Source organism: Euphorbia lathyris, chromosome 3 (genome assembly GCF_963576675.1).
Source record: "Euphorbia lathyris chromosome 3, ddEupLath1.1, whole genome shotgun sequence".
Classification (NCBI taxonomy): domain Eukaryota; kingdom Viridiplantae; phylum Streptophyta; class Magnoliopsida; order Malpighiales; family Euphorbiaceae; genus Euphorbia; species Euphorbia lathyris.
The window spans coordinates 27,423,226-27,437,461 of NC_088912.1; the positions used below are offsets into that span (position 1 = coordinate 27,423,226).

Consider the following 14,236-nt stretch of genomic DNA (forward strand, 5'->3'; position numbering starts at 1 on the left):
GAGGTAAATCGATGCTTTTTTACAAGTTGAAGGATAAATAATGCTCTAAACCCAATTTGAAATGGATGAACTTAAATTGATGGAATAAGGTACAAAATTCCTAACCATGATTGGTAGAATGATTTGCTGTGAATATTCAGCAATTGATATTACACATAAAAGATGCATATAGTCTCATGATGAACAATCTTGATTTAATAAAAAAACAACAAGATTGTGCAATTGAAAATTAAAGATCATAAATCTTTAAAAAGACTGAAGATGAGAAAAGATCTAAAACTATATTGAAGAACAGATAAATGAATCAATCTTGATGGACATATCATTAACACTCATAAACCTCATCAAATTAAAGATGCTCTGGAAAATCTATAATAAGCAACTAAAGACATATCATATTTGTTCTAAAAGATAAATTTTTGGTGCTTTTTTCCAAAAATGCTAGGCCCAAATGTTGAATATGTGATTTCAACTAAAAGAGGGAACTGCAGAAGTGCAAATAAGGTAACAGGCACACATGCCACCACGCCAATCGGCACTGCAATCCAAGTTACTGTTTGGAACATAACCAAATAAAAGGCCGCGCAAAATGCTGCAAGCATTGAGGCCATTGAACAAAATAATGTGATGAGACCGATACTCATCCTCATCGGTAAAGCCCTCAGAAAATCTTCTTCTGCACAGCGTGATGTGAGTATTCCCAAGAACATTAGTAATGATGTTGATGATGAAATCAGTCCTAAGGCATCTGATATTGCAAATATCAGAAATGATGTTTGGTTTAATAAAATTGGAATCCCTTTGTCACTGTCATTGCCTCCAGGTGCTGTAAAAGCAGCTGCAAACATAACAGTGACGATAAGTGCAGCAACTGTTGCACATGATGAAGCTGTATCTTTCATCCATTTTTCCCCTTTCTCAACTAGATCTTTGTGCTCTTCTGTAAACACCATTCTTGGAGTTTTTCTCTCTTTGTTGTTTATTTCCCTAAATGATGGCTGAACAATCTTTTCCACTTCCTGTAACAATCATAAATTGTTTGAAAATTGACATCAAACAATTAATGTAGGAGATGAAAGTGTGAGAAATTCTAACCTTAAACCATTGTAATTCTCTTTGTATTTGCAAAGCAGCACCAGAAATCTTATTTGATGGTGCTAATTTCCCTGCTAAATGTAGCATACTGTTGCCCAATCTATCAACTTCAGATGTAGTAAGATTTCTAAATATGCCCATTTGATATAGAAGATTAAATATCTTTTCATGGCGGTGTATTATCGCAATGTGTAAAATATTTTGTCCCAATGAATTCATGAAAAAGACCATACTTGGATTAGAGTTAATAGACTCTCTAACAAATTCATGACTACCAAATTCTGCAGCAAGTAGTGTTGCATTTCCAAGTAGATAATCAGCTGTTGATGGATTGACTTTATAAGCTTCAGAAATCAAGAGTGTAAGTAGCTCCTTTGCTTGCCTCCTCATCAATATAGTATTATCTATATCTTGTACAAATCCAACTTTGTTGCCATTGCTTTCAGTATTTGTCTCAAAAAGATCTACATAAAAATAAAGGAATAAAATGGTTATGTTAGAGACTCTTAGGTTATAATAATATATATGGTATGATTCATCTATATATGTTGTACACGCTTCAAGCTAAAAGGACGTAGGTTTTTCAGTTAAAAAGAGTGAAGTAGAAATGAAAGTGCCTGAAACTCTGTGAAACTCATCAACCATAACTTTCCAACCATCACACAAATTCAAACAAATAATCACAGCTGCTTCTCCTTCAACTAGACGCGCCCTTCTTCTAGAAAATAGCAGACCATGTCATCACTCCGTCCCAAACGGAATCAACCAATAGCCAGGATTGCATGCGTCATTCGTTCAAAACTTATGATCACACATTGGTTGGGACAACAACAATCCTAGTAGGATGGAGATATTGTAACAATGGGCTCTGTTACAAGTCAATGAACTAACTGATAATAAAAACTTTAACCCTATAGAATAAGGCTCAAAAATAGTTTATATTATTATCTGACATAAATCATGAATTATAAATTTATACCTACATTGTATTAATAACTGCTTAAACCGTCCAAAACCATTTCCGCCGGCAAATGCCTTGGGTTTTTTAGCCAAAATGTCCAAAGCGGTAACTCCCCATATGTTTTTCTCACTTGCTAACATGGGTTTGCGCTTCAATAGATCAATTGCTATACCTACAAACAAGAATTATTACCAAAGTGCATGTCTTTTCAATAATTTGAGTAAAATACCAGTTTATAGTAGTTAGAGAAACATTTTACCATTTTATGGTAAAATGACCTTTAAATAGTAAAATGTTTATCCAAGTAACATAAACTGTTATTTTACTCTCAAGAATTTAGCAAAGTGATTGGACATACCATAAAAATCACAGATAATGAGTGAATTAATAAGTCTGACACCATCATTACCATCAAAAGGACTTGGATATTCATCAAGAGTGGCTGAAAGAAGATACATAACAGTTTTCTTGTGTGCATTTTCAGAAGCAAGGAGGAGTGGAGTACAATAATCATTGTTCCATGCTAGTGTCAATCTCGGATTCTTTTCTATTAAAATCTTTGCAGCATCTGTATGTCCAACAATTGCAGCATAATGGAGAGGATTGTTACCAAAAATATTTGGTAAACCTAAGGAATCAACTGGCATCATTTCTACAAGTTTCCTTATAAAATCACAAGAAGAACCAGTGGAAATTGCAGCATGGAGAGCTGTCTCTTTCATGATTGAAATTGAACTAGTTAGTATACTTGGATCCTCTTCAAAAAACTTATTTGCAAGTAATCCAGTCCCCATTTAGGGACGCTTTTAACAATGGCAAATAGTGGACATAATTTCCATCCTCCATCTTCTTGCTCCCTTGATCTCCTCTACAATGTGCTCGTTTCGTTCTCCTAGTTTATGCTTTTTCACTCGAAACAGTAGAACAAATGTATTTGGTTAGGATGGAGAAATATCTGCTTATAGCTACTTTTGAACGGAAAATCAGTTAGCTTTTACCAGCAACAATAAATAAACAGTAAACAAGCAACTGCAACCGAAAACTGAAACGAACATATTTTTTTTTTATGAAAATGAGTAGTTATTTACAGGAGAAAATGAACACACTAAAATAAAAGAGTAATAGGAAAAAGCTGATGCTATATTGGGCATGGAAAGTTTAAGAGTGTAAATGATGTTCTCAAAATCCGAAATTCATACTCTTCAAGTTATTGGTGAAGAAGTTGATTTATTGGTAAAGAAAAAGAGAATAAAGAGAGACAGAGTAACTTTACCTTGTTGGTGTTGTTGAGAATAGAATACATACCTCACTTGGATTGGATTGGGTTCATTCTCAAGTCAAATGTATTAAACTTCACTGCAAACATTTAATGGTACTTGGATTAAATTCATATTAGTGCCGTCAGTTTTGATGGCATGCACATTTGCTCATTCACCGTTTGATCTAGGCTTATTAGAATCTAAGGTAGAAATTCAAAGCATCCTGAGTTATATCTAACGGTGAATAGCAAATTCACTTGAAAATTTCTGGCAGTGTCACAATGCCATTAAATGTTTTGTCCTATCAATGGATCCCACAACTTTTGGTGGTTACTAATTACATATAATATTAATGGCATACCCACGTTATAATGAAATAAAACTTTAAACTATAAGAAATAAAATAATTAATGATACCATTATCTATTTGTCAAAGATGTAGGTGTTAGTTATTATAAAATTGTTCTTCAAAAAAAAAGTTATTATAAAATTGAAAAAATAAGTACTAAAATTCAAAGTGTTCAATATTATAAATATTAAAAGTGTCAAATGATGTATGTGTCCAATAAATATTTTAAAAACTTTGGCCTAATGCTCCTCCAGCCCCCTTAACTTATTCAAATTGGTCATTTTACTACTCCAACTCATCAAATGTCCTATTTACCTCCTTAACTCCATAGAAATGGTATTTCTCACTCCCTTAACTTGTCCAAATTAGTCATTTTACCCCTCCCCAACTCATCGAATGTCCTACTTACCCCTTTAATTCCATAAAAGTGGTATTTCTCACCCCTTATGATCTTATTTACCCCCTCAACTCCATAAAATTGGTATTTCTTACCCCTTTATAGTGCAAAATTAATAGCACTTATTCAAATGAGTTTGAAAATATATATTTTTAATATCAACTTTTTATTTTGTTTTAATTTGATAATTATATTGATCCTTCATGTGTTTATTATAATAATATTGTATTACAATAATGAGATAATCAAAATTTAACTAGCAAAAAAAAAGTTAAAAAGAGAAAGAATGAATAAAAGATACAAATAACAAGAACATTTTTTTTTATATAAAAAAACAAGAACATTAATATAAACAAGTTAAAGACATTATATGTAGGGATAAGGTATCAAAATAGGCCTATGATTTTGGAGAAGTATCAATTTAGGTTGCACGTACAAAATAACACCAATATAGGTTTAACATTTAAAAAATGTATCAATTTAGGCCTCGATGACGGATTGTAATGGGTGAGAAATACCACTTTATGGAGTTAAGGGGGTAAATATGACATTCTATGAGTTGGGGAGGGGGTAAATGGACAAGTTGAGGGGGTGAGAAATACCACTTTTATGGAGTTAAGGGGGTAAATAGGATATTCTATGAGTTGGGGGGATAAATGGACAAGTTGAGGGGGTGAGAAATACCACTTTTATGGAGTTGGGGGGTAAATAGGACATTCGATAAGTTGAGGGGGTAAAATGACCAATTTGAAAGTTAAGGGGGCTGGAGGAGCATTAGACCTAAAAACTTTAATGGAAAATATTTAACATATTTTAAGTTATTTTTTTAGGGTAAAAAGTGTAAAGTTCAACGGTCATACTGTTAAAAATTGAAGTTCAGTGACCACAATATTAACAATATTAAAATGGGTAAAAGTTAATGACCATGGTTGTAATTTACCTAAATTACACGCATAAGTACCTTACAAACTTATGATTCTATGTTGCACGTAAACACAAATTAAAAACGGATATGGAGCAGACACCACGTGATTTTAAAAATTTAGGAATTGAAAACGTGTAAATATTAAAAATATAATAATATATATAAAAAAAATTTAAAATAATTTTGTTCAACAAGACGAATATGCAAAACACACACCCCATTTTTTCCATTTCTTATTCCACCCAATCCAATTATGTGTGATATGTGTTATTATGCATGTCTTGCAAATTAATTAAAATCTAATATTTAATTTAGAAGTTAGATTTTCAATAAGATTAATAACTATAAGTAGAAGATGAAATCAAAAATTGAAAAGAACAAAATAAAGAATGTAAGTCGTTGTTTTCTATCACTTGCTGATGATGCTGAGTTAATCAAGAATGGTGCTGAGTTATCAAGTCAGTATAATTGTATGTAATCAAGTCAGCATGAAGTAATTCAACAAGTCGGTATAATGCTGAGTTATCAAGTCAGCATGGCTGTGGTCAGCATGGTACTGAGGTGTTAATACAGGTCAACATGGTCTTGCTGTGTTACCACTGGTCAGTAGGTCTTGCTGAGTTAGTACATTTTGAGTAAGGATATTTTGGGTATTTTCACAACCTTGTAAAGGCTATAAAAGGTCTGGGTTGGGAAGTAGTTTCATACGAGAGATTATTCTTAGACTAAGTCATTAGTGTACACTGTGATATACTGAGTTGGAGGTTGGGAAAACACGAGAGTTTCTAGAGAGGAAACTGTTTCAATCTTGTTGTAATCTCCATTGATTAGTGAAGTTGCTGGATGTAGGCAGTTAAGCCGAACCAGGGTAAATTCTGTGTGTATTCTTTTGATTGTTGTTTCAAGATCCAATCTGTGATCTTTGTGAACTTTGTTTATCTGTGTGGTTGATTGATCGTTCGAAGTATAGCTCAACAATTGGTATCAGAGCTAATCAAGAACAGAGCAATGGGTTTTACAAAGATCGAGATCGAGCGTTTTAATGGTAAGGGAGATTTTGCTCTATGGAGACAGAGGATGAAAGCAATCTTGGTTCAAATGAAGGTTGCGAAGGCTCTGAAGGGCGAGAAAGAACTTCCGGCGACAATGACGAAGGAGGAGAAAGAAGATCTTCTTGAATTGGCTTACAGTACGATCGTCCTGTATCTTGGCGATAAGGTGCTGAGAGAAGTCTCGAAGGAAACCTCAGCTGCTGGGGTTTGGCTCAAGCTTGAACAGTTGTACATGACGAAGACACTCACCAATCGGGTTTATCTTAAGGGAAGCTTTTCGGCTTCAAGATGAACGAGGACAAGCCAGTAGAAGAATATCTTGATGATTTCTCAAAGATCATAATTGACCTAGAGAACATAGAGGTAAAGATTGAAGATGAAGATCAGGCCATAATGATCTTGAATTCTTTACCCCATTCTTTCAGTCATTTCGTTGAAACCATGAAGTACGCTAGAGAAACACTAAGTCTGGAAGAAGTTCTTATGGCTCTAAAGTCAAAACAGATTGAGGCCAACACCAACACCAACACTAAAGCTGCAGAAGGATTGTTTGTTCGTGGAAGGTCTGAGAAAAAGGACTCTCACAAGCCAAAGAACAAGAACGGGAAAAAGTCCAAAACTCCATCCTCAAGCAATAAAGAAGGCAAGGTCTACAAGTGTTTTCACTGCCATAAGGAAGGACATTTCAGAAAAAACTGTCCTGAGAGGAACAAGAGTCAAGGTCAGCCTAAAGATCAAGGCGAAGCCGCTGTGGTAGAAGAAGGTTATGAGAGCGCTGAGGTCCTTGCTGTCACTGATAAAGATCCAAACACTGACTGGATCTTGGACAGCGGATGTACATTCCATATGACTCCCAACAGGACGTGGTTCGAAGACTTTCAAGAAGAAGGTGGGAGGGTTCTTCTAGGCAACAACAAGTTGTGCAAGGTACTGGGTCAAGGCTCCATTAGGCTGAAGATGTTCGATGGTCAAGAAAGGATTATGACCGGTGTGAGGTATGTGCCAGAACTGAAAAGAAATTTAATTTCTTTGGGTACGCTTGATAAACAAGGATACAATTATAGAGCCGAAGGGGGTATCATAAGAATAGCTAGAGGATCTTTAGTTGTTATGAAAGGTACCATGAGTAATGGCCTATACACACTCTTAGGTAGTACTGTGTTAGTCTCTACAGCAAATCTCACTGAGTCTAAAATTGATAGAACCAATCTTTGGCACCTTAGACTAGGTCACGTGAGTGAAGTTGGTTTACATGAACTTAGGAAGCAGGGTTGTTTTGGTAAAGATCACATAGGAAAGATAGATTTCTGTGAGAACTGTGTCTTAGGGAAGTCAAGTAAAGTCAAGTTTCCTAAGTCAGCAATACATAGAACCCAGGACATTCTTGAGTACATTCACTCTGACCTATGGGGGCCAACAAGAACTAAGTCTCATGGTGGGAGGACCTATTTTATGACCCTTATTGATGATTACTCTAGAAGAGTATGGGTTTATATTCTAGCTCATAAGAATGAGGCTTTGCAAACGTTCAAGGATTGGAAAGTGTTAGTGGAAAACTAAACAGGAAAGAAAATCAAAAGGTTGAGAATCGACAATGGTTTGGAGTTTCTTGACAAAGATTTCATCACTTTGTGCAAGAAGTCCGGTATAACCAAACATCACACCGTTCCTGGAACTCCACAGCAGAATGGCCTAGCAGAGAGGTATAATAGGACTATCCTAAAGAGAGTTAGGTGCATGTTAATCCAATCCAGTCTCCCTAAGTCTTTCTGGGCTGAAGTAGTGCAAACTGCGTGTTACCTAATCAATAGGTGCCCATCATCTGCTATAGGTTTTAAAACACCTATGCAAATGTGGTCTGATCACCCTGAGGATTATGAAAAACTTAGAGTGTTTGGTTGTTCAGCTTTTGCACACGTTAGACAGGAAAAATTAGAACCTCGGGCTCTAAGATGTGTTTTTATAGGCTACCCTATAGGAGTCAAGGGCTATAAGTTGTGGTGCCTAGAACCTGGTTATAAGAAATCCATAGTCAGCAGAAATGTTGTGTTCAATGAGATGGATTTTCCTTATCAGAAAAACCAAGAGAAAACTCAGTTAGAACCGAGTAGTCCTGAGTCCATTCAAAACCTTGAGAGTGTTAAGAATGAGGTGGAGCTTGAAGAAAATAGTGAAAACACCCGTAAAACCGAGCAAGAAGTCAGTAATGGTAATTCTACTGAGTCCAGTCAAAGCTATAGACTTGTTAGAGACCGTGAAAGAAGAGTCCCTAGGGCCCCGGTTAGATATGGTTTTGAGGACCTTGTAGCTTATGCATTTAGTGTTGCTAAGGAAGTACAAGAATCTGAACCTGTAACCTATAGGGAAGCTGTGAATTCGGTTGACAAGGAACAGTGGCTTAACGCTATGAAGGATGAGATAAAATCCCTTGATAAAAATGAAACTTGGTTTTTGGTAGATAAACCTCCTGATAAGAAGTTGGTCGGTTCAAGGTGGGTGTTTAAAAGAAAGGAAGGGATACCTGGTGTAGAGAAACCTAGGTTTAAAGCTAGGTTGGTGGCCAAAGGGTTTACTCAGCAGGAAGGTATAGACTTTAATGAAATCTATTCACCGGTTGTTAAACATAGGTCTATCAAGATTATTCTCTCTCTTGTAGCTCGTTTTGATCTAGAATTAGAACAGTTAGATGTCAAAACAGCTTTTCTTTATGGAAACCTGGATGAGGTCATATATATGCAACAACCAGAGGGTTTTGAAATAGGAGATAAAGACCAGCGGGTATGTTTGCTTAAGAAGTCTCTAATGGTCTGAAACAGTCCCCTAGACAGTGGTACATGAAGTTCGATGAGTTTATGATAAGTCAGGATTTTCATAGGTCTAGTTATGACTGGTGTGTGTATAGTAGAGACCTTAGTGATGGCTCTAAGATTTATCTCTTGTTATATGTTGATGACATGCTTATAGCTTGTCACAACAAAGCAGCCATAAATCAGTTAAAGGCACAACTAAACACACGGTTTGAGATGAAGGATCTCGGGTCAGCACGGAAAATTTTAGGGATGCAAATTTCTCGAGACAGAGGAAGAAAGAAGCTGTTCCTAAGTCAGTCAGTTTATCTGAGCAAGGTGTTAGAACGTTTTGGTATGACGAATTCAAAGGCCGTTCTCACTCCACTTGCAAGTCACTTCAAGCTGAGCAGTAAGCAAAGTCCTCAAACTGATGAGGAAAAGGAAGACATGGAGAGGGTGCCATATTCTAGTGTTGTAGGCTGTCTAATGTACGCGATGGTCTGTACACGTCCAGATTTGGCTCATGCTGTGAGTCTCATTAGCAGGTTCATGGCAAATCCAGGAAGAGCACATTGGTCAGCGGTGAAGTGGGTGCTGAGGTATGTCAAAGGCTCACTGAGTAAAGGTTTGAGTTATGGTGGAGCTGAAGCCCTAGTGGATGATGTAGCAGGTTTTGTTGATTCTGATTATGCTGGTAGCATTGACACCAGAAAATCCCAAACCGGGTATGTATTCACTGTGTTTGGAACAACAATAAGTTGGAGGGCAAGTCTACAGTCAGTTGTGACTCTGTCAACAACCGAGGCTGAGTTTATTGCCGTCACAGAGGCAGTAAAGGAAGCAATGTGGCTGAGAGGAGTCTTAACGGAACTTGGAGTGACACAGATTGATGGTTTGAAGATTTACTCTGATAGCCAAGGAGCTATACATATGTCAAAACACCAAGTATTTCACGAACAATCCAAACACATAGATGTGAGAATGCATTTCGTCAGGGATGTGATTAGCACTGGTACTGTTCAGGTGGTGAAAGTGGGAACTGAGGATAACCCAGCCGACATGCTGACCAAATCTGTTTCAAGTAGTAAATTTGAACATTGCTTGAAACTGGTTAGGATGGTCAGTGGTCCTTGAGTGTATTTTCTTCACTAGTTGATGGAGTGATTAGAAAGACAAGGTGGAGATTGTAAGTCGTTGTTTTCTATCACTTGCTGATGATGCTGAGTTAATCAAGAATGGTGCTGAGTTATCAAGTCAGCATAATTGTATGTAATCAAGTCAGCATGAAGTAATTCAACAAGTCGGTATAATGTTGAGTTATCAAGTCAGCATGGCTGTGGTCAGCATGGTACTGAGGTGTTAATACAGGTCAACATGGTCTTGCTGTGTTACCACTGGTCAGTAGGTCTTGCTAAGTTAGTACATTTTGAGTAAGGATATTTTGGGTATTTTCACAACCTTGTAAAGGCTATAAAAGGTCTGGGTTGGGAAGTAGTTTCATACGAGAGATTATTCTTAGACTAAGTCATTAGTGTACACTGTGATATACTGAGTTGGAGGTTGGGAAAACACGAGAGTTTCTAGAGAGGAAACTGTTTCAATCTTGTTTTAATCTCCATTGATTAGTGAAGTTGCTGGATGTAGGCAGTTAAGCCGAACCAGGGTAAATTCTGTGTGTATTCTTTTGATTGTTGTTTCAAGATCCAATCTGTGATCTTTGTGAACTTTGTTTATCTGTGTGGTTGATTGATCGTTCGAAGTATAGCTCAACAATTGGTATCAGAGCTAATCAAGAACAGAGCAATGGATTTTACAAAGATCGAGATCGAGCGTTTCAATGGTAAGGGAGATTTTTCTCTATGGAGACAGAGGATGAAAGCAATCTTGGTTCAAATGAAGGTTGCGAAGGCTCTGAAGGGCGAGAAAGAACTTCCGGCGACAATGACGAAGGAGGAGAAAGAAGATCTTCTTGAATTGGCTTACAGTAAGATCTTCTTGAATTGGCTTACAGTACGATCGTCCTCCAATTGAATTTGAATTGGAGGGGAGTTACCATTTCAACTTTTGGCAATTTTATAACAAGTAATTAGGAGTTGAAAGAAATCTGTTAATCCTGTGTGCCTACCCAGAAACGGGGCGTTTGGTATTCTATTGGGATATGGATAAAGATAAAGGGTGGGATAGGGATAATAATAAATGGTTGGAATAAGGATAAAAATATAATAGTCGATAATTATTATTCAATGTTTGGTACGTGGGATAGAGATATGGATAAAATAATACATTTTACTATTTTAACCTTATTTAAACTACATAACATTAATTTGAGGGATAAGATGGATTTTTCCATCCTATTAAAATCGCAGTAGCTTATCCCACCTCCTTATACCACCCCCATTGATTTGAGGGATAACTCATTGTCTCACTCTTTTATCTCTCAAACAAATACGGGATAACTTGTGTTTTTTTATCCCTATCCCACCTTCTATTAGGGGTGTTCAAAATTGGTTGGGTTATTATAACCCACCAAATTTGAACCCATCCAACCCATGTAAGATAGGTTAAGTGGGTTACAATGGGTTAGATGGGTTGAATGGGTTATAAAACTTATATTTGATGGTTTATCATAACCCATCTTAATAACCCGTCTAACCCACTCAACCCATATAATTCTTCATATTCTCACTTTATCTTTTATTTGTCTCATTTAAATTTTAAAAAAATATGGTTATTAATAATATGATATTTTTTAAATTTAAAAAATAAAAATTGTAAAACCGGACAATTGAGAAAACAAAAAAAAATCTAAAAAGGAAAAAATGCGTACTTGAATCGGACATGACGCCCAAATCGTAGGGTGTTCAAAAATCGAACTGGACCGAAATAACCGATCGAACCGATGAAATTCGGTTTTTCGGTCTATTTGATTTGGTTTCGGTTCTAATATATATAATATTTCGGTAATTTCGATCGGTTCGGTATTTATGATAAAATCACCGAAATAACCGAACCGACCAAAATAAATTCTAAATAGATTGAGAATTATAACAAGATGATTAATAGTTTTCTAAGTTTTTTTATAATATTTCGGTTATTTCGGTTTGGTTCGGTTTTCAGACTGAACCTACCGTTGAACACCCCTACCAAATCGATAGTGAATCGACACCGATTCTGGCGATTCATGTACTCCACTAAAAAAAATATGTTTAAAATTTTAAATGGATAAAAAAAACAATGTTGGTAGGGGTGTGCATCGGTTCGGTTTAAACCACATACCGAACCGAACCGTATGAATTCGGTTTTCCGATTCGGTTTTTTTGACATTTCGGTTCGGTATCGGTTTTAATTTTAAATATATTTCAGTATTTGGTTCGGTTCGGTTTGACAAAAAAATATAAAAAAACCGAACCGCATCGAATTACACATATTTTACATTCATATATCATATATTGTTAGGTTATCAAATTAGATTTCAATGTCAATGTTTTTGTTACTGCGTTTGAATTGGTCACTATCCTCAGTTATTTGTCATTTAAAGGTTCAACACATTAGAAAACATTCACAATCTGGTATACTATGCTGAATTTGCTACCTTCTGCTTCTCATATTTATTTCTCTACATGATAGATGGTTTTTTTTATGTAATCATTTTATTTGTTGTTGAGATAAATTTAATGAGAAAATGTAGTAGTTTTTTTTTGTTTTTTTTAACTTAATTCGGTTTGTTCGGTTTAAACCGAACCGAATATTTTAGTTCGGTTCTATTTCGGTTTTATCTATTATTTGGTTCGATGTCGGTGTCAATTATTTTGATCATTTCGGTATTTGGTTTTTTCGGTTCGGTTCGGTTTTACACCGATGCACACCCCTAAATGTTGGCCTAATTAAAAAATAACTCAGCAGCTTATAAAAAAAAAAAATCAACTCAATAAAAAATATAGAGTTGAATTGTTATATACAATTCATGATAAATATATAATAACCCATCCAACCCACTATAACCCAACCCATCTAACCCACTTAAAAAATTCAAACAACCCATCATAACTCATTATAACCCAACCCATCTTAAAAAAAAATTCCTTACATGGGTTGGGTTAAAATTATACTATAACCCACCCAACCCAAGTTTGAACTCCTCTACCTTCTATATCCCTTCTAACAAACATCCTGAGTGTATAGAGAAATTAAATAAGGAGAAATGTAGAGAGAGGGAGTAAGCTAACCTTGAGCTGCCTGGAGGAGATCATAATCATATGCGATGGAGTAAACAGTAGAAGAATTCTGCACTGAAATTGCAGAATGAACTGAAAAGCGAGTAGAATTCCAAACATTGCCATTCCGGACAACTCCAATCGCCAGAAGTTCTTTTGCTGACTATTCCGATCACAGAGGGGGGTGGAGGGAAAAAGAAAAAGGAAAGGGAGAGAGAAAGGAAGAGGGGAAACCAGTGGCGCGTATTTGATACTTGGGGCTAATTTTTTAGGGGTATTGCTATATACCGCAAAGATTATACTTTCCACCGCACCCTTTTGACATTTATGCCCTACTCACAATTTCAAACCAATAACCAAAAACTCTCAAATCCTCTCTAGCTTTTGAAGCTTTTCATAAAACCCGACCTAAAACGACATGCCGCCAAAGGAAGGAAGGGGAAAAGGCTTAATGAATCTTCCGATAAGTTTTTTTTTTTTTTAAATATGTCCGAAATCACGGGTTCCTCTTTCGAAGGCGGAACCCGTTTTTTTTTTTTTTTTGCCTAAACGGAACTCCGACGCCGTTGCCACCACGGGCGGAACGGACGAACTGTTCGTTCCGCCTGTGGTGGCAACAGCGTCGGCCATATTTTCCACCGTAAGGTGAAAAGTATGGCGCACCCGTTCCACCATCAGGTGGAACGGGTGGCGCACTCGTTCCACCGTAAGGTGGAACTGGGTTCCACGCTCGTTCCACCGTAAGGTGGAACTGGGTGGCGCATTCGTTTAGGCTTATTCCTTAAAAAAAAATTTAAAATTTAAAAAACGAATTTTTAATTTAAATTTATATCGTAAGATTACTTCGTGTTCGAAATCATGGTCTTCGGGAATACTCGGATCCATTTTCGTCAAATTCGGGTTTTTAGGCTTGGGAGAGAAAGAGAGAAAAAAAAATTGAGTTTTTGAAAAAAATAAAATGAGAAGGGCATAAATGTCAAAAGGGTGCGGTGGATGAAAAAAAAAAGTTGCGGTATATAACAGCTCACTTTTTTAGCCATGTAGTTTGTGCAGTAATTTTTCAAAATTCGGCCAATTTCTTTTAGCCTACTGCATAATAATAAAATGGTTTCGTGACTAAAAAATAAAAAATGAACTGAAAATCCTAAACGTATTTCTATATGTTCACTTAATATCCTAACCAAACTAATAAAAC

The 14,236-nt window shown here is 36.2% G+C and overlaps 1 pseudogene; it reads right to left on the reverse strand.

The window, feature by feature from the left end:
• Positions 1–368: 368 nt before the first annotated feature.
• On the reverse strand, positions 369–13,262 carry LOC136224228 (ankyrin repeat-containing protein ITN1-like; annotated as a pseudogene).
• Between the last annotated feature and the right edge of the window lie 974 nt (positions 13,263–14,236).